Source organism: Schistocerca serialis, chromosome 3 (genome assembly GCF_023864345.2).
Source record: "Schistocerca serialis cubense isolate TAMUIC-IGC-003099 chromosome 3, iqSchSeri2.2, whole genome shotgun sequence".
Taxonomy (NCBI): Eukaryota; Metazoa; Arthropoda; class Insecta; order Orthoptera; family Acrididae; genus Schistocerca; species Schistocerca serialis.
The window spans coordinates 229,882,078-229,900,497 of NC_064640.1; the positions used below are offsets into that span (position 1 = coordinate 229,882,078).

The 18,420-nt window shown below is 45.6% G+C and overlaps 1 protein-coding gene across 4 annotated transcripts in view; it reads left to right on the forward strand.

The window, feature by feature from the left end:
- Positions 1-18,420, forward strand: part of LOC126469963 (homeobox protein extradenticle) — a 348,664-nt gene that overhangs the window by 241,753 nt on the left and 88,491 nt on the right. The gene's annotated exons all lie outside the window — the stretch shown is intronic.

Below are 18,420 nucleotides of genomic sequence, written 5' to 3' on the forward strand. Positions count from 1 at the left end.
GTACTAGGTAAATAACACATTTTCCGATATTTATTGGTCCATACATCCGCTATACGTCCACATGCATTCACGCCTATAGCCTGGATAGTTCTGGGCACAATACCCGCTCGTATTTCATCGGATTGTTTTTCAGTGTTTCGTACTACTACCATAGGATGAGGCAAAATATTCGTAACGTCTACATGTCCCACTTCTGAACCAACATTTAGAAGTTCCTCATATAAAACGAAAAATCCTACACTTAATGTTCATGTATATGGACAAAAGTATCTGGCGCTTATTTCTATACCTTTTTGAATTATTATAGCTCTCACTGAAACGGCTAATGTTTCAGAAACTGCACTTCGTCGTAATCTGCAGATATGTGCCTTCAGATGTGTGGTTGTGCATCAGTAAGATAGGAGAACAGAACACTTGCCATAGCAAGTGTAGCCAACACTCTTATCATTCATTGCTGAAAATCTCTCCGAAACATTATTACAACTACCGTCTTTCGCACTCAGGGCATATTATTTCGAATCAAGTTTCCTTCATCTCGCGTTCATTCGCCATGATGCTAAAGCAGGCTGGCCAGAGTGGCCGAGCGGTTCTATGCGCTGCAGTCTGGAACCGAGCGACCGCTACGGTCGCAGGTTCGAATCCTGCCTCGGGCATGGATGTTTGTGATGTCCTTAGGTTAGTTAGGTTTAAGTAATTCTAAGTTCTAGGGGACTGATGACCTCAGAAGTTAAGTCCCATAGTGCTCAGAGCCATTTGAATTTGAACCTACAGCAGGCGTTTGAGCGGCGCTCAGTTAACTATAGCAGACGGCCGAGCAATTCGAGCCTGTAGCGCTCGCACGAGGGTCTTTGAAGTAGAGTGCGGTTGCCCCTCAGTCCAAAGCGGCTGACGGACGTAAGTGGAACTACACGCACCGAGGGTAAACGTCAGATGCAGACCTCAAGCCGTTAGCATGTAGCGAACGATTTACCTGTGTCTCAACTCTACAATCACGCCGTCTGCGGCATACTCTTCAACTACACAGGAAGTGATTCCCAAGCGACCAGTTACCAACTCGCGTAATCAACGAGTTTCGTTTGAGTTGCTCCATGTACCCAAAGCGTTAGGATTGGCGTAGGCCATGATCCTAAAATCCAGCACGACTCCATAGCATACTAAATTTTAGATATAGCCACTCCGCCTCTGACACGGTTACTTATTCACGGCAACACGTCTGACGGGCTCGTACTAGGCCTAATAAGTCTTTGCGGCAGTTTTTCGATCACTGGAGTTTCAGGTGTGACATCTATGCCTTTACTTCCACACCATAGTTTCTTGTCACACTGCACATAAGTTATTTTCTTCCTCTTGTTTTTTCCCCTTTTATGCATATTCAGCTTTGTTCCTGAGGCGTATGCAAAGCTTATCATCAAAGCTGATGTCTGGATGTCCCATGAGAAGAAGTACGTCCATGCCTCTGTCGTAAAGCCGAATTCGCGGTTCAGATTCCGACTCGGTGATGGGTGATACTTTTGCGTATATATGCCATCACAGAAAGCACGTAAACACACGCATACATGTAGAGACACTAGCTTAAGCATTGTGGGACACGGATATTTTCAGGTTCCTTCTGCCTTTGATGCAACATACATGTTTAAAAATATTTCGTTTCCGTGTTCTCCGATAATCAACATTTAAATTATCGATCTTGAGACAAAACTTTCCACGAGCAATAAATCGCGTTGAAAGGAACTGGAAAACAACCCACGATTTGTGGTCGCGATTCTAACGGTGTCCTTTAACTGTTCGTCCAAACAACGTAGCCCTTTTAAGACCTGGAAAAACATATCGCCCCGTTGCAATCCGATTTGTGTTTCAGAGGACGGATATTTGTGCTACAAGCATTATTTGACCAGAAATGCGTCAAATGTCTCGTAGTTTGACTCGTATGCCTCTTGAGGCAATTTGGATAAGGTACATATGGTTGGTAATACACTGACGAAAAAAATCGCAGTACCAAAATATAATTAATGTAGGGTAATAAAATTTTGGGAATACATTTATCTGCCGGCCGGAGTGGCCGTGCGGTTCTAGGCGCTACAGTCTGGAGCCGAGCGACCGTTACGGTCGCAGGTTCGAATCCTGCCTCGGGCATGGATGTGTGTGATGTCCTTAGGTTAGTTAGGTTTAATTAGTTCTAAGTTCTAGGCGACTGATGACCTCAGAAGTTAAGTCGCGTAGTGCTCAGAGCCATTTGAACCATTTTTTTACATTTATCTAGGTAACATACACTACTGGCCATTAAAATTGCTACTCCACGAAGATGACGTGCTACAGACGCGAAATTTAACCGACAGGAAGAAGATGCTGTGATACGCAAATGATTAGCTTTTCAGAGCATTCACACAAGGTTGGCGCCGGTGGCGACACCTACAACGTGGTGACATGAGGAAAGTTTCCAACCGATTTCTCATACACAAACAGCAGTTGACCGGCGTTGCCTGGTGAAACGTTGTTATGCCTCGTGTAAGGAGGAGAAATGCGTACCATCACGTTTCCGACTTTGATAAAGGTCGGATTGTAGCCTCTCGCAATTTCGGTTTATCGTATGGCGGCATTGCTGCTCGCGTTGATCGAGATCCAAAGACAGTTAGCAGAATATGGAATCGGTGGGTTCAGGAGGGTAATGCGGAACGCCGTGCTGGATCCCATCGGCCTCGTGTCACTAGCATTCGAGATGATAGGCACCTTATCCGCATGGCTGTAACGGACCGTGCAGCCACGTCTCGCCGGCAGGGGTGGCCGAGTGGTTCTAGGCGCTACAGTCTGGAACCGTGCGACCGCTACGTCGCAGGATCGAATCCTGCCTCGGGCATGGATGTGTGTGATGTCCTTAAGTTAGTTAGGTTTAAGTAGTTCTAAGCTCTAGGGGACTGATGACCTCAGAAGTTAAGTCCCATAGTGCTCAGAGCCACGTCTCGATCCCTGAGTCAACAGATGGGGACGTTTGCAAGACAACAACCATCTGCACGAACAGTTCGACGAGGTTTGCAGCAGCATGGACTATCAGCTCGGAGACGATGGCTGCGGTTACCCTTGACGCTGCATCACAGACAGGAGCGCCTGCGATGGTGTACTCAACGACGAACCTGGGTGCACGAATGGCAAAACGTCATTTTTTCGGATGAATCCAGGTTCTGTTTACAGCATCATGATGGTCACATCCGTGTTTGGTGACATCGCGGTGAACGCACATTGGAAGCGTGTATTCGTCATCGCCATACTGGCGTATCACCCTGCGTGATGGTATGGGGTGCCACCTCTTGTTCGCATTGACGGCACGTTGAACAGTGGACGTTACATTTCAGATGTGTTACGACCCGTGGCTCTACCCTTCATTCGATCCCTGCGGAACCCTACATTTCAGCAGGATAAGGCACGATCGTATGTTGTAGGTCTTCTACGTGCCTTTCTGGATACAGAAAATGTTCGACTGCTGCCCTGGCCAGCACATTCTCCAGATCTCACCAGCTGAAAACGTCTGGTCAATGGTGGGCGACCAACTGGCTCGTCACGATACGTCAGTCACTACTCTTGATGAACTATGGTAACGCCCGCATCTCGTGGTCGTGCGGTAGCGTTCTCGCTTCCCACGCCCGGGTTCGATTCCCGGCGGGGCCAGGGATTTTCTCTGCCTCGTGATGGCTGGGTGTTGTGTGATGTCCTTAGGTTAGTTAGGTTTAAGTAGTTCTAAGTTCTAGGGGACTGATGACCTAAGCTGTTAAGTCCCATAGTGCTCAGAACCATTTTTTGAACTATGGTAACGTGCTGAAGCTGCATGGGAAGCTGTACCTGTACACGCCATCCAAACCCTGTTTGATTCAATGCCTAGGCGTATCAAGGCCGTTATTACGACCAGAGGTGGTTGTTCTGGGTACTGATTTCTCAGGATCTATGCACCCAAATTGCGTGAAAATGTAATCATATGTCAGTTCTAGTATAATATATTTGTCCAATAAATACCCGTTTATCATCTTCATTTCTTCGTGGTGTAGCAATTTTAATGGCCAGTAGTGTATCTAAGTGATTAACATTGCAAGATCACAGGCTTATGTAAGCGTGAAAGAAACCATTGAAAATGTGAAATACTGATACATCAATAACATGTGTAACCGCCATAACGTTGAATGCAAGCATGCTTTGTGTTGTATACGTACCAGATGCTAGTTTGGGGGATGGAGTTACGTGCGTGTTGCACTTGGTCGGTGACTGCAGGGACGGTTAATTCTGATTGTGGATGACGGTGAAGTGTGGTCCGATGATGTCCCATATGTGGTAGATTGGAGACAGATCTGGTGATCGAGTAGGCCAAAGCAACACGTCGACACTCTGCAGATCATGCTAGGGTACTACAGCGGTATGTGGGCGAGCGTTATCCTGTTGGAAACCATCCCTTGGAATGCTGGTCATGAATGGCAGCACAACAAGTTGAATCACCAGACTGACGTACAATTTTACAGTCACGGTGCACGGAATAACGACGAGAGTGCTCCTGCTGTTCAAGATCATAACTCCAGGTGTAGGTCCAGCGTGTCTAGCACGCACACAGGTTGGTTGCAGCTCCTCAACTGGCCTCCTAACCAACACACGACCATTACTGGCACTCAGGCAGAACCAGACTTCATCAGAAAACACAGCAGACCTGCACCCTGCCCTCCAATAAGCTCTCACTTGACACCACTGAAGTCGCAAATGGCTGTGATTTGGGGTCAGTTTAATGCGCACTACAGGGCTTGTGGCTCGGAGCTGTCCTTGAAGTAACCGATTTGTAACAGTTCGTTGTGTCACTGTGGTGCCAATTGCTGTTAAGATTGCTACTGCAAATGGAGTACGATGCGACAGAGCCATACGCCGAACACGACGGTCTTCACTCTCGGTAGTGCCACTTGGTCGTCCTGAGACTGGTCTTCTTGCGACCGTACGTTCTTGTGGCCACTGCTGCAAGCAGTCATGTACAGTGGCTACATTCCTACCAAGTCTTTCTGCAGTATCGCAGAAGGAATATGCAGCCTGTCGTAGCCCTATTACACGACCTCTTTCAAACTCAGTGAGGCATTGACAATGGCGTCTTTGTCGCCGTACAGGCATTCCTAACATAAGCTCACCACGTCCATTCCAAAGGTAATTAACACTTATGACCGTTACAGACTGTATTTAAAGCACACCTGATTTGCATCCTCCGAAATCGGAATAGACATCATCTTTCAGATGTAAAAACACATCTACCAACTTTTGTTTGTCGCACAACTCCTCCTTAGCGTTGCGACTTTTTTCTTTCAGTGTATGTGCCTCACTACTTTTATTTTTACGTATTTTACAATTATATGTAATCTTTCGAGCAGGTTGTTCAGCTTATCGATTACGGTTTCTGCACTGGTCCCTCCTTGTTGACTTTACTGTGGTCTGTGGCAGTACAAGTGGAGACTTGCGTCATGTGTGCGTGCCTTCTCAGCGAGTTGTCCATGAAAGTTTGGCACGTGGGCTTCGGACACGGACCACACAGAATCGCAGTTTGTCAAAGGACTGTGTGCGTTTGTATTGATTTAAGAACTACGTGACACGCGTTATCTAATGTCGGGAAGAAGTAGCTCTATCTTTTAAGCAATGTTGCGACTTTGGTTTCTGGTTTGACTCATCACTCCACCTTATGTTGAGTTTGTGGGGAAGGAAAGGGAAGGGGAGGGGAGGGGAGAGGAGAGAAGAGAGGTGTGCTACTCGGTTAGTAGACATCGAATGAGCAATCAGTCAGCATGTTGGTAAGTTATAAACTTGCTACAGGCATCTCTTCAGAGCCGATGTCCGTCGTGCACTCGTCATAAGTAGCGCATTTTTAGTATGCTTCCTCGCTTGGGAAGTGGACACCGGCTTGTCATTCACAAGAAAATTATGGATATCATTTAACATAAATTGTTGAAGGAGACGATACCAGATAAAAAATACTACTACGTAGCGTCATGTTAGATTGCACAGACGGGCGCCCGCAGCTGTCGCCGAAAAATGATTGACCAACTCAGTACAACCACTTACGCAAGCCGCTGCAACCGAGCGAGGTGGCACCGTGGTGATTTTCCTAAATCGCTTCAGGAAAATGCCGGGATGGTTCCTTTGAAAAGGGCACAGCAGATTTCCTTCCCCATCCTTGAGACAATCCGAGCTTGTGCTGTCTCTAATGATCTCGATGTAGACTGGACGTTAAACCCAATCGTCTTTTCTCCCAAGACGCCGCCACGTGGCAAAGAAAAAGAATAAAGAAGTGCCGCAATTTGCTACTGGGTGGTATTCTGCTGCTTCAGATTGGTGCACCTTTCCTACGTCATTTCAGTTCCTTGACTACTATAACATAAGTCTATGGCAAAACCCTTTGCTGGAATTGAACATATCAAGTAGTTAATATTCGTTGAGCGGTCCAGGTATAGTTTGTTTGACAAGTGCGACCAGGACGCGCTTACAATACAAGACTGTGACTTAAGATTCTTGGGAGAATCCCGAAGCTGCAGTGGAACAAAACAAATAGTTAAGTGGGTTTTATGTCAGAGTAGATATGAACAAAAGGCTAGAAGGTTGGGAATGGTTTGTGCTGAGAAGTTACTCAGAGGACCTACGGACAATGAGAGGATTAGCGCAAGCGAGAGCCCAAGTTTTGGCGGCATGGCGTTCATGGGTTAGTCGCGTTGGACCGCAGGTGGTTGGACCCCAAGTAGCGTAAGCGGCTGGCTGCCGACAGACATAGCACACACATTACGAACCTGAAATGAGACCAGGAAGACTGGTACAGTAAGTGCAACAGCACTAATTCAACGGAATGCAAAACATCGCACAAAAAAAATACCAACAAAAATCATAAACATGTTCACCATCAAACCACTGATTCTGCTACAAATGTTTACACTGACTGAATGATAAGTGATCCTGTGATACACTATAAACCATATATCCGGCAACGGCATCGCACAGTAATCACCATCGCAACAAACAATGAACATTACATTGTTGTTAAATGTAGTATAATCTTAAGTTAACGCTGATAAGCCAAAACATGACCACTGCTCACCGCGACTTTGAATGCTGCCTGGTGGCGTTGCGGGCACGAGACGCGGTAACAGAAGTACGTAAACGGAGCAGACACGGACAGGGGATCACCCTGGCGAAGATGTGGACTACAAATGTGGAAATCCACTGAGGTAAGCGACTTTCACAAAGGGCACATTATCCTTATGAGAGCCTGTGGACGAGAATCTCGAAAACAGCGAAGGTGGTCGAATGTTCATGTGCTACTATCGTGAGCATCTACGGAATGACGTAAGACAGTTAAACTAGCACTAGATGATTGGACATCCACGAATCCTCAGAGAACGCGGGGTTCGGAGGCTTGTCTGGTCTGTAAAGTAGGGTAGATGGTGATCTGCGGCATCTCTGCAGAAAGGTGCACGCACAATTGTTTCAGAGCATACCGTTCATTGTACGTTGTTGAACTTAAGATTTCAGTGGGCACAGGACCATCAGAATTCGACCGTCGATCAATGGATATTTGTAGACTGTTGGGGTGAATCACATCTTTGCTACACTAGATCGCTGGTTGTTTCCACAAACGCTGTAATCGATGTGAACGGCGGCTAGAAACGTGCAGCGCGCCACGGACGCAGGCTGGTTGGAGCAGTATTATGCTATGGGAGACATTCTCCTGCGCTTGAGTGGGACCTGTGGTTGTAATCGAAGACACACTGACAGCTTCATATCGGGTCGATGTCGTCTTCCAGCAGTATAACTGTTGTTTCGGCGCCAGAACCGTGCTACAATGGTTTGAGGAGCATTATAGTAAACTCACGTTGATGTCACGGTGACCAAATTCGCCTGATGTAAATCCTATGAAACCCACATGGGTCGCTATCGGGCTCCACCACCGCGTATGCAAGTCAGCGGCCCGTTATTTACGCGAATTATGTGACCCCTGCTTAGACATCAAATGCCACCTACCTCCACAAGCCTAGCGACAAACTGCCTGATCCCTCATACGCAGAATCAGTGATGGATTTCGTTCCAAAGAAGGACGGACATGATACTAAGCAGGTGGTCATAATGTTTTGGTTCTAGGCGCTTCAGTCCGGAACCGCGCTGCTGCTTCGGTCGCTGGTTCGAATCCTGCCTCGGGCATGGATGTGTGTGATGTCCTTAGGTTAGTTAGGTTTAAGTAGTTCTAAGCTCTAGGGGACTGATGACCTCAGATGTTAAGTCCCATAGTGCTTAGAGCCATTTGAACCATAATGTTTTGGTTAATCAGTGTATATGTCTAAAGAGGTCCAACCAGATAGTTTTCCACACCTACAATGATAAAATGTAGTAGTACGTAGTTGTTAGTGGATCGCTTTATTAAGCTTTGAACAATCCTGATTATAATATGAGCGAGGGTGCACTAGAAGCGCAAATATATCGATGTTAATGAGATATATAATTAAAAATGATAAGAATTGGTGTCACCAGACACGTCATGAAATAACCTGTCAATTAACATATGTATTTTAGTTGTACAATCATTATTGTAGGAATGGTGGCCCATCTGCGTATACGTCAGTCTTATACGAAGTGTGTAACGTGGTGGGGATCTGCTCGAACTCTCACTGGCTGGTGGCGTTGCGGGCACGAGACGCGGTAACAGAAGTACGTAAACGGAGCAGACACGGACAGGGGATCACCCTGGCGAAGATGTGGACTACAAATGTGGAAATCCACTGAGGTAAGCGACTTTCACAAAGGGCACATTATCCTTATGAGAGCCTGTGGACGAGAATCTCGAAAACAGCGAAGGTGGTCGAATGTTCATGTGCTACTATCGTGAGCATCTACGGAATGACGTAAGACAGTTAAACTAGCACTAGATGATTGGACATCCACGAATCCTCAGAGAACGCGGGGTTCGGAGGCTTGTCTGGTCTGTAAAGTAGGGTAGATGGTGATCTGCGGCATCTCTGCAGAAAGGTGCACGCACAATTGTTTCAGAGCATACCGTTCATTGTACGTTGTTGAACTTAAGATTTCAGTGGGCACAGGACCATCAGAATTCGACCGTCGATCAATGGATATTTGTAGACTGTTGGGGTGAATCACATCTTTGCTACACTAGATCGCTGGTTGTTTCCACAAACGCTGTAATCGATGTGAACGGCGGCTAGAAACGTGCAGCGCGCCACGGACGCAGGCTGGTTGGAGCAGTATTATGCTATGGGAGACATTCTCCTGCGCTTGAGTGGGACCTGTGGTTGTAATCGAAGACACACTGACAGCTTCATATCGGGTCGATGTCGTCTTCCAGCAGTATAACTGTTGTTTCGGCGCCAGAACCGTGCTACAATGGTTTGAGGAGCATTATAGTAAACTCACGTTGATGTCACGGTGACCAAATTCGCCTGATGTAAATCCTATGAAACCCACATGGGTCGCTATCGGGCTCCACCACCGCGTATGCAAGTCAGCGGCCCGTTATTTACGCGAATTATGTGACCCCTGCTTAGACATCAAATGCCACCTACCTCCACAAGCCTAGCGACAAACTGCCTGATCCCTCATACGCAGAATCAGTGATGGATTTCGTTCCAAAGAAGGACGGACATGATACTAAGCAGGTGGTCATAATGTTTTGGTTCTAGGCGCTTCAGTCCGGAACCGCGCTGCTGCTTCGGTCGCTGGTTCGAATCCTGCCTCGGGCATGGATGTGTGTGATGTCCTTAGGTTAGTTAGGTTTAAGTAGTTCTAAGCTCTAGGGGACTGATGACCTCAGATGTTAAGTCCCATAGTGCTTAGAGCCATTTGAACCATAATGTTTTGGTTAATCAGTGTATATGTCTAAAGAGGTCCAACCAGATAGTTTTCCACACCTACAATGATAAAATGTAGTAGTACGTAGTTGTTAGTGGATCGCTTTATTAAGCTTTGAACAATCCTGATTATAATATGAGCGAGGGTGCACTAGAAGCGCAAATATATCGATGTTAATGAGATATATAATTAAAAATGATAAGAATTGGTGTCACCAGACACGTCATGAAATAACCTGTCAATTAACATATGTATTTTAGTTGTACAATCATTATTGTAGGAATGGTGGCCCATCTGCGTATACGTCAGTCTTATACGAAGTGTGTAACGTGGTGGGGATCTGCTCGAACTCTCACTGGCTCAAGTGTCATGACGTTGGAGGATGTTGGTGGTGGAAGAGCTGCTCTTGGGACCAGAAGGGGGACAGGACAAGGAGAAACAGTTTGAGACATCTAGCAAGAATGAGACAAACTCGTTTTCTGCCATCGGAGAGTGCGGCAGGGTTGTGTGATTTTATTTATGTAGAGATACTTCAGATGACTTACAGTATCTTCGTTACGGGCCTCTGATAATGGGGGTGAAGGAATTTACGTATTTGAGTACACGTCGCAGCTTGATCTTAGTGAGGATTCTGTTATCTTTCGTGTCACGCTGGATACTCAAAGAGGTGTTGATGTATTTAAATAATTAATTTTATTTAACAATAAAACTGCGTGTAGGACGACCATTCGTTAGGCATTTTTACCTTACTAAATAAACCACTTCTTAAAAGTTAAATCTGCACTGTTGCCTTGTTTATTACAAATGGTTTCCCTGTTTGTTTATATTATTAATTTATAATTCGCATAAGTTGTCTATCCTCAATTACTGGACCGCAGGACCGCCTTTTGGTAAATTATTTTGCTGACACAACAACAGGGCGTAAAGCAAATGGTGTACGGCCCGTCATTAGGAATTCTACTAGCCAAGCCTTATTCAGAGTCGTACATTTGCCCCTTGATATTAAATGCAGAGCAGTAACGTCGCACTTTTGACGGTTTATTTCCTTCCCTCTGCTTTTTACCTGGTTGTCTGCCTCAGATGATGCCGCATGGATCAATTTGGCAGTCAAACCTTTTCTTATCCTGGAAACCTTCGGGCTTAGATTGTTAATAGAAGAAAGGAACTGATGACCTCGATATTTAGTCCCTTTCAACTTCCAAATAACATCGAAAATTTTTTCGTCAAACAAGACGGACTATTTCACTGTTGATTATTTTTATATCACATTTATTTGTTTACGTTCTTTATTTACATATGTGGAGTAGGTTTTTTCCGTAGTAGAAAGTACCGGTTTGCTTTCAGACATTTTGTCTCTTTCTAACAGAACGGTAGTAGGAAAAATACCAGGATTCGTGCAATCTTACCATTGGACCACAAGCAACACAGTAAAGGTTGAGAAGACATGAAAGCACAAAATCCTTTTTTCTACTAGGAGTGACCTACAACAGAATAGGTTAATTTCTGATGTTAGCAGACGCTGCCTCAGTCCCCGTTTCTGCGCAAGCGTAGTGCGCAGTACACTCGGATAGTTAGAACTTATTTTCACGCAGTGGCATCTGTTCCCGATATTGGGCTATTATGCCTTGTGTAATCAGTGGAAGAGCGTCTCGATAAGACATTCTGGTAACTCGTTAGGCCACCACAATGGCCGTAGTTGTTTCATCTGTGGCCATCACGCTGAGAAGTTTTGGCTTGCGGATTAGAAAGCTACGCAACAAGCAATAGTGACATGAGATATGCGACATCACTTTTAGTGATACTGGCTTAACAGTGTTTTCCGAGGAAAAGTGTAGGCAAATTTTTGAGTAGAAAGTAAGTTCACAGTAATATCGCCCATTTACTCAATACAAAAAGTTTGGGCTCCCCTGCCCAGTCAGTCATAGGGTTAGTTTAGCCGCTTAAAGCGACTTTTACTTCTGTTAAGAATTTAGGTCTGTAAAGGAAATTGATTTGCACCGTATTTCTGATTAACATGAATCTCTTTAGCCACACCTCCACATGCTCTGCACTTGCAACTGTCTGTGTGATTCGGTTTTCGGGTGGAAGGAACGTATAATCTTGCTAGCCAACAGCAGCGACGCGGTAACGCACGCACTCTCTGGGCAGCATAAATTGTATAGTGATATTGACTTGCGCCGATCGCGTTTTACGCTGGGGCCTCGACAGCCACTGCGATCGTGAGCTCCGAGTGAGCTGAGTGGAGTCACTGGTTATTTAAACGCAATACCCAACCCAACCAGTTCAGTTCCCAGGAGTATATGTCGCTTTTGTTTCACTTCATGTGTAGGCCACCTTGCTACTATAGTGGACTTGCGCGGAATCAAGACTGTTCTTGACAGTTCAGGACGACATTGCTTTTCTAGCATTTTGTTGAAAGACGAAATTCAGACAAAGTCGTAGCTTCGCTACACTTAACTGCGTCGTACACTAAGATCAGCGTTTGTGTACCTGCAGAGATACAAAAGAAAGTGAGAGACAGCTACTTCTAATAAGACCATGCTTTGTAAAGCATCATGCTGGTTGTGCAAGCCTTCTATTCTAATACTGATTTCCTTTTTGTAAATACACTACTGGCCATTAAAATTGCTACGCAACGAAGATAACGTGCTACAGACGTGAAATTTAACCGACAGGAAGAGGATGCTGTGATATGCAAATGATTAGCTTTTCAGAGCATTCACACAAGGTTGGCGCCGGTGGCGACACCTACAACGTGCTGACACGAAGAAAGTTTCCAAACGATTTCTCATACACAAACAGCAGTTGACCGGCGTTGCCTGGTGAAACGTTGTTGTGATGCCTCGTGTAAGGAGGAGACACGCGTACCATCACTTTTCCGACTTTGATAAAGGTCGGATTGCAGCCCATCGCGATTGCAGTTTATCGTATGGCGCCATTGATGCTCGCGTTGGTCAAGATCCAATGTCTGTTAGCAGAGTATGGTATCGGTGGGTTCAGGAGGGTAATACGGAACGCCGTGCTGGATCCCAACGGCCTCGTATCACTAGCAGTCGAGATGACAGGCATCTTATCCGAATGGCTGTAACGGATCGTGCAGCCACGTCTCGATCCCTGAGTCAACAGATGGGGACGTTTGCAAGACAACAACCATCTGCACGAGCAGTTCGACGTTGTTTGCAGCAGCATGGACTATCAGCTCGGAGACCATGGCTGCGGTTACCCTTGACGCTGCATCACAGACAGGAGCGCCTGCGATGGTGTACTCAACGACGTACGTCATTTTTTCGGATGAATCCAGGTTCTGTTTACAGCATCATGATGGTCGCATCCGTATTTGGCGACATCGCGGTGAACGCACATTGGAAGCGTGTATTTGCCATCGCCATACTGGCGTATCACCCGGCGTGGTGGTACGGGGTGCCATTGGTTACACGTCTCGGTCACCTCTTGTTCACATTGACAGCGCTTTGAACAGTGGACGTTACATTTCAGATGTGTTGCGACCCGTGGCTCTACCCTTCATTCGATCCCTGCGAAACCCTACATTTCAGCAGGATAATGCACGACCGCATGTTGCAGGTCCTGTAGGGGCCTTTCTGGATACAGAAAATGTTCGACTGCTGCCCTGGCCAACACATTCTCCAGATCTCTCACCAATTGAAAACGTCTGGTCAATGGTGGCCGAGCAACTGGCTCGTCACAATACGCCAGTCACTGCTCTCGATGAACTGTGGTATCGTGTTGAAGCTGCATGGGCAGCTGTATCTGTACACGCCATCCAAGCTCTGTTTGACTCAATGCCCAGGCGTATCAAGGCCGTTATTACGGCCAGAGGTGGTTGTTCTGGGTACTGGTTTCTCAGAATGTATGCACCCAAATTGCGTGAAAATGTAATCACATGTCAGTTCTAGTGTAATATATTTGTCCAATACCCATTTATCATCTGCATTTCTTCTTGTTGTGGCAATTTTAATGTCCAGTAGTGTATATTTGAACATAATTTTCTCAAAGCTAACTTTCGTAATTGCAAAGTAATTTTTGTGAACACAGTAGGCTGTTCTTCTCCATCTACTAAATTCAGAAAAATAGCACTTTGCATAACGTGCTTCTACAGTATTTTCGGCGTTGTCTCTATCCAGGATAAAAGCAAAGCGATATTGTGAACTGTTACATATTCAGTGTCGACAGGTTACGTGTAACATGGTGCTGCAGTACGCCCGGTTTAACGAAGCGTTATAGAACTGATAATTACTCGTTTACAAAAGGCAGCTGAAATGTTATGACGTGCAGACCACCCAAGGGGGCTTTAAAGAATGAAAAGGTTCGTTGATGCGTGGCTTGTGTGCCTAGCATATTTTCGTGTAGAGGCGCCGTTATCCGTGCGCATTTATTTGTTTTTTCCTCCCCTGGCGAATATCAGGTGGCTCTGACAGGCGTCGGCGAGTGCGTGGGATGCGTTTAATTAGTGGCTGCGTTATTTGCCGGCGTGGAATGGGGCGCACCTGGCGCGGCTCGACGTGCGCGCGATCGATAGTCTGTTCCCCCTCTTTGCACCCAACTTGCTACGCCTGCACTTCACGCACCTTACGCGGAAGTGCCTCATCTTTGTACAACACTGGGTGATCAAAAGCGTAAGGGCTGTCACCTGACTCTGTATTTCACGTCATCCCTTTCTCTGCTCAGTCACAGAGGACACAACCAAATGGACGACGTGATCGTCACGTCTGCTTAACGCCTGCAGTGTCGGCAACCAACGTCACATTAGTGGTTCGAAGATGCCTAACAAACAGGGGACAGCTTTCCGGAAGACAGACGGCTGCCTATTCCGCAAGGATTCTCACTCGAGAGCCGCCTCCAAGACGTCGCTGCCATTTAGGTCTGACTTCGCGACCCTGGGAGCTTCCAGCTGTGGCCTTGAGATTGTTTATGGCTTCCTCGTCGAAGTAGAGGGAGACAGTGTCGTCATGACAGACTTGTAGACTTGAAAATCTATTCCTGTTTAACTTTCAAATGGCTACATCCTGGACAAAGACAATTTCTTCCATCTCATCTGCTAACTTTATTATTTCTCTCTGTTTCCAGACTAGTCAACTTCTCTAGATTTGATTCCTTCCGTAATGCTGTCATGTCTGTACGTTAATGTTGTATGTGTTCTGTAACCAAAAATGGTTCAAATGGCTCTGACCACTATGGGACTTAACAGCTATGGTCATCAGTCCCCTAGAACTTAGAACTACTTAAACCTAACTAACCTAAGGACATCACACAACACCCAGTCATCACGTTCTGTAACCCCTACACAGAAATAATCAGAACAAGTACATGGATATTAGTTTATTGCAACAATGACATACACGCACATCCAGTTCTGGTAAAACACTTGTGGATATGTCCAGACTGAGAACAAAATTGCGTAATCGAACAGTCACTTTCCGAAGTAAAGTCCGTTGCCACGTCGTTGTCCAGGCTCTGGCGGTCCCTATCTTCGAGCACTGTTTACTTGTGGGCAGTAGGTTCCATTTCGTCTCGGTTGCTGCTCACTTCCAACTACTGCTAATGTGAGCTCCGGCCGCCGTAGCTGATACCCTGTGAATGATAACTGGTAAGAGACATATTCCTGGCTGCCAATGGACTACTTGTTGCCGAGGAGCTCCGAACACTGGACTCAGCTGATGTACTCCGCTGTCAACTGTTCCTGGTTTGTTGGACTACGAATTATAAAGCTGCGCGGATTGCTGCACTGAATCCACGCACGAGTTCCGGAGCATCCCTACACAAAGACCAATACTAATCCGCAAACATGGCTTCATTTCAATGGCACTGATATCTTTTATCCATAACAGAAATGCCCTAATGGAATCTTTCTCCATGTTCATCACTGGCAGCTCCACAACTAGGAGGGAAAAAGCCTAGGTGGGAATGGAGAAAATGGATTTTAAGGGACATGTTGCATCCAAGGTTTTGGTATTTTTGCAGGAGCGCTGTCACCAAGTGCAGTTATCTCTTTTGTCGCCTAAAAATCCACGAACAGCTCCCCTGAAGACTTCCCAAGCTTCCTTTTCATTCCGCTCCAAAACCTGGTCAAATGCAGGATCCTTTACAATTTCTCGAGTTTGTGGCCCGATAACAATACCTTCCTTAACTTTTGGATCACTTAATTTCGGAAATTCCTCTCTTATGTACTTAAAAGTCCGCCCTTCTTGGTTCATATATGGGACAAAATTGTTGATCAAACCCAGCTTGATATGCAGGGCTGGAAGAACATCTTTTTGGTCCACGAGAGTTTCGGCAACGACATTTTTATCGCTAGGGTTAAGATTTCTTGCAGGCCAGTCTGCTTTAATATAATGCGATTTCCTATCCCGACTGTTCCACATACATATGAAGCAGCAATGTTTTGTGTAACCCAGTTGCATTCCTAAGTGTATGGCAGTGACTTTAGATCACCACAGAAGGAAAACGGTTGCCATTGTGAAGTAAGACAGCTTGGAGGAGTCTATGAATAGCCTCCATTCAGTTGGATCATGACTCAAATTCAAAGATTTCATCAAGCCTTTAATGCCGCAGCAAACAACAAGATTGTTTTTCTTCGCCAAAAAGGGAAGCAGATCCATGAGACTTGTCTGTACTATGAGACTGTGATATCACTTTCGAGAAGATTCCATTGCTGTAGTAGAGACCCAAGAATTTCTGCGTTCTCCTTGGACAGGTGAAGGTCTATAATGAGATCACTCAATTCCCCTTGACTCAGTCTGTGCGGTTTATCATTTTTTCCCTCAAAATCAAGGTCACGGAATGTGGAAGACTTGTTTGGTTCTTCTTCTTCTTCTTCCACAGTGTCATTTCCTACTTCAAACACACAATTTTCTGGTGGAGTAGGAACTGGTAAACTATCTGAATGCGGAATGGGTCGATTAGCAGATCGAAGATTCGGGTACTGAACTGTTCTTCTTTTCATCATAGAAAATCCTGCCTTTATAGGTGGAGTCAAATAGAAATAGCAGTCAGATTTATGGTTTGTAGGCTCCCGTCAAACCATAGGCACAGTAAAAGCCATAGATCGTTTCTTATTTTTCAACCATTCTCGCAGTGTAACTGAACATTCGTTGCAACATACATGTGAAGCCAAAGACTTATCCTTCACCCTTACTTTCAGAGCGAAGTAATGCTGATAGGCAGTCTTCACAAGAGGCGTCAGATTGCGCTTCTGTGAGGAAAATGTTATTTCACCACAAATGTAACCAATAGTATACACCTTATTTACAAAAATGCTTCTGAGCACTATGGGACTTAACTTCTGAGGTCATCAGTCCCCTAGAACTTAGAACTACTTAAACCTAACCAACCTAAGGACATCACACACATCCATGCCCGAGGCAGGATTCGAACCTGCGACCGTAGCTGTCGCGCGGTTCCAGACTGTAGCGCCTAGAACCGCTCGGCCACTCCGGCCGGCCCTTATTTACACATTTTTACGGATTTTACACTACAAAAGCAGTCTCAAACCAGAAATTCTGCTTCAATTACAGCATAAACTACATGAAACTCAGTCACAGCAACAATGTAACTCACAGTCACAGCAACAATGTCTATGTTCATGACTTATAAAAACGCCGGCCGAAGTGGCCGTGCGGTTAAAGGCGCTGCAGTCTGGAACCGCAAGACCGCTACGGTAGCAGGTTCGAATCCTGCCTCGGGCATGGATGTTTGTGATGTCCTTAGGTTAGTTAGGTTTAACTAGTTCTAAGTTCTAGGGGACTAATGACCTCAGCAGTTGAGTCCCATAGTGCCCATTTGAATGAAATGACTTATAAAAAGCTTAAGAGCATCATTGTTTTGTTTTTGGACAGGTTAGCCAATCCCGAAAACAAAATTTCCCCCAAACTGAAAATGTTGACTACAAAAATGAGACGTCACTTTACCTCCAAAGCAAGAGCTAATCTGTCATTTTTATGGTTCTTTTTTAGTTCAACAGATGGGAATACATAAGGATTAACTTTTTTGAGCCCGAAACATATTCATTGCTAGAGAGGGTAATATGCGTTTCGCTCGTTGGCTCCGCAAGTGGAGTGATGTCATTGTTGTGCACGATTGGCAATGAAGCGAGGCGAAATAGAGCAGTAGCGGCTGGCCGCATCTGCGGACAACCGCCGAAGTCCTTGTCTCTCTCTTGGGCCTCCTTAATTTAGGTACACTGACACACCGCTACGTCAGAAGGGTGGACTATGCGGCAGGGGTAGCGACATGGGATGCAACAGTTAGACTATCATTACTCCTTTCGACAAGCGCTTAAAAGGTTATATGTAAGAGAGCACATGAAGGCCCTAATCTTGCAATTTGAAATAAACACTCGAAATATGGATGCAGGTCTATTGTTCAGTGTAGTGTAGTGGCGTCTAGTAAAGGGTTGACCCGCCTTTTCCTTTTACCGTAGATGCATACGCGATCGGGTGCTAAAAGGTTTCCCGGCTGAAATCAGCCTTATGGGCAACGCTCTCTTAAGTCTTCGTGGTATTGTGAAAAGTTGTTAGTTTTATTAAATCCAGTAGCCAAACATGAATAAAACCA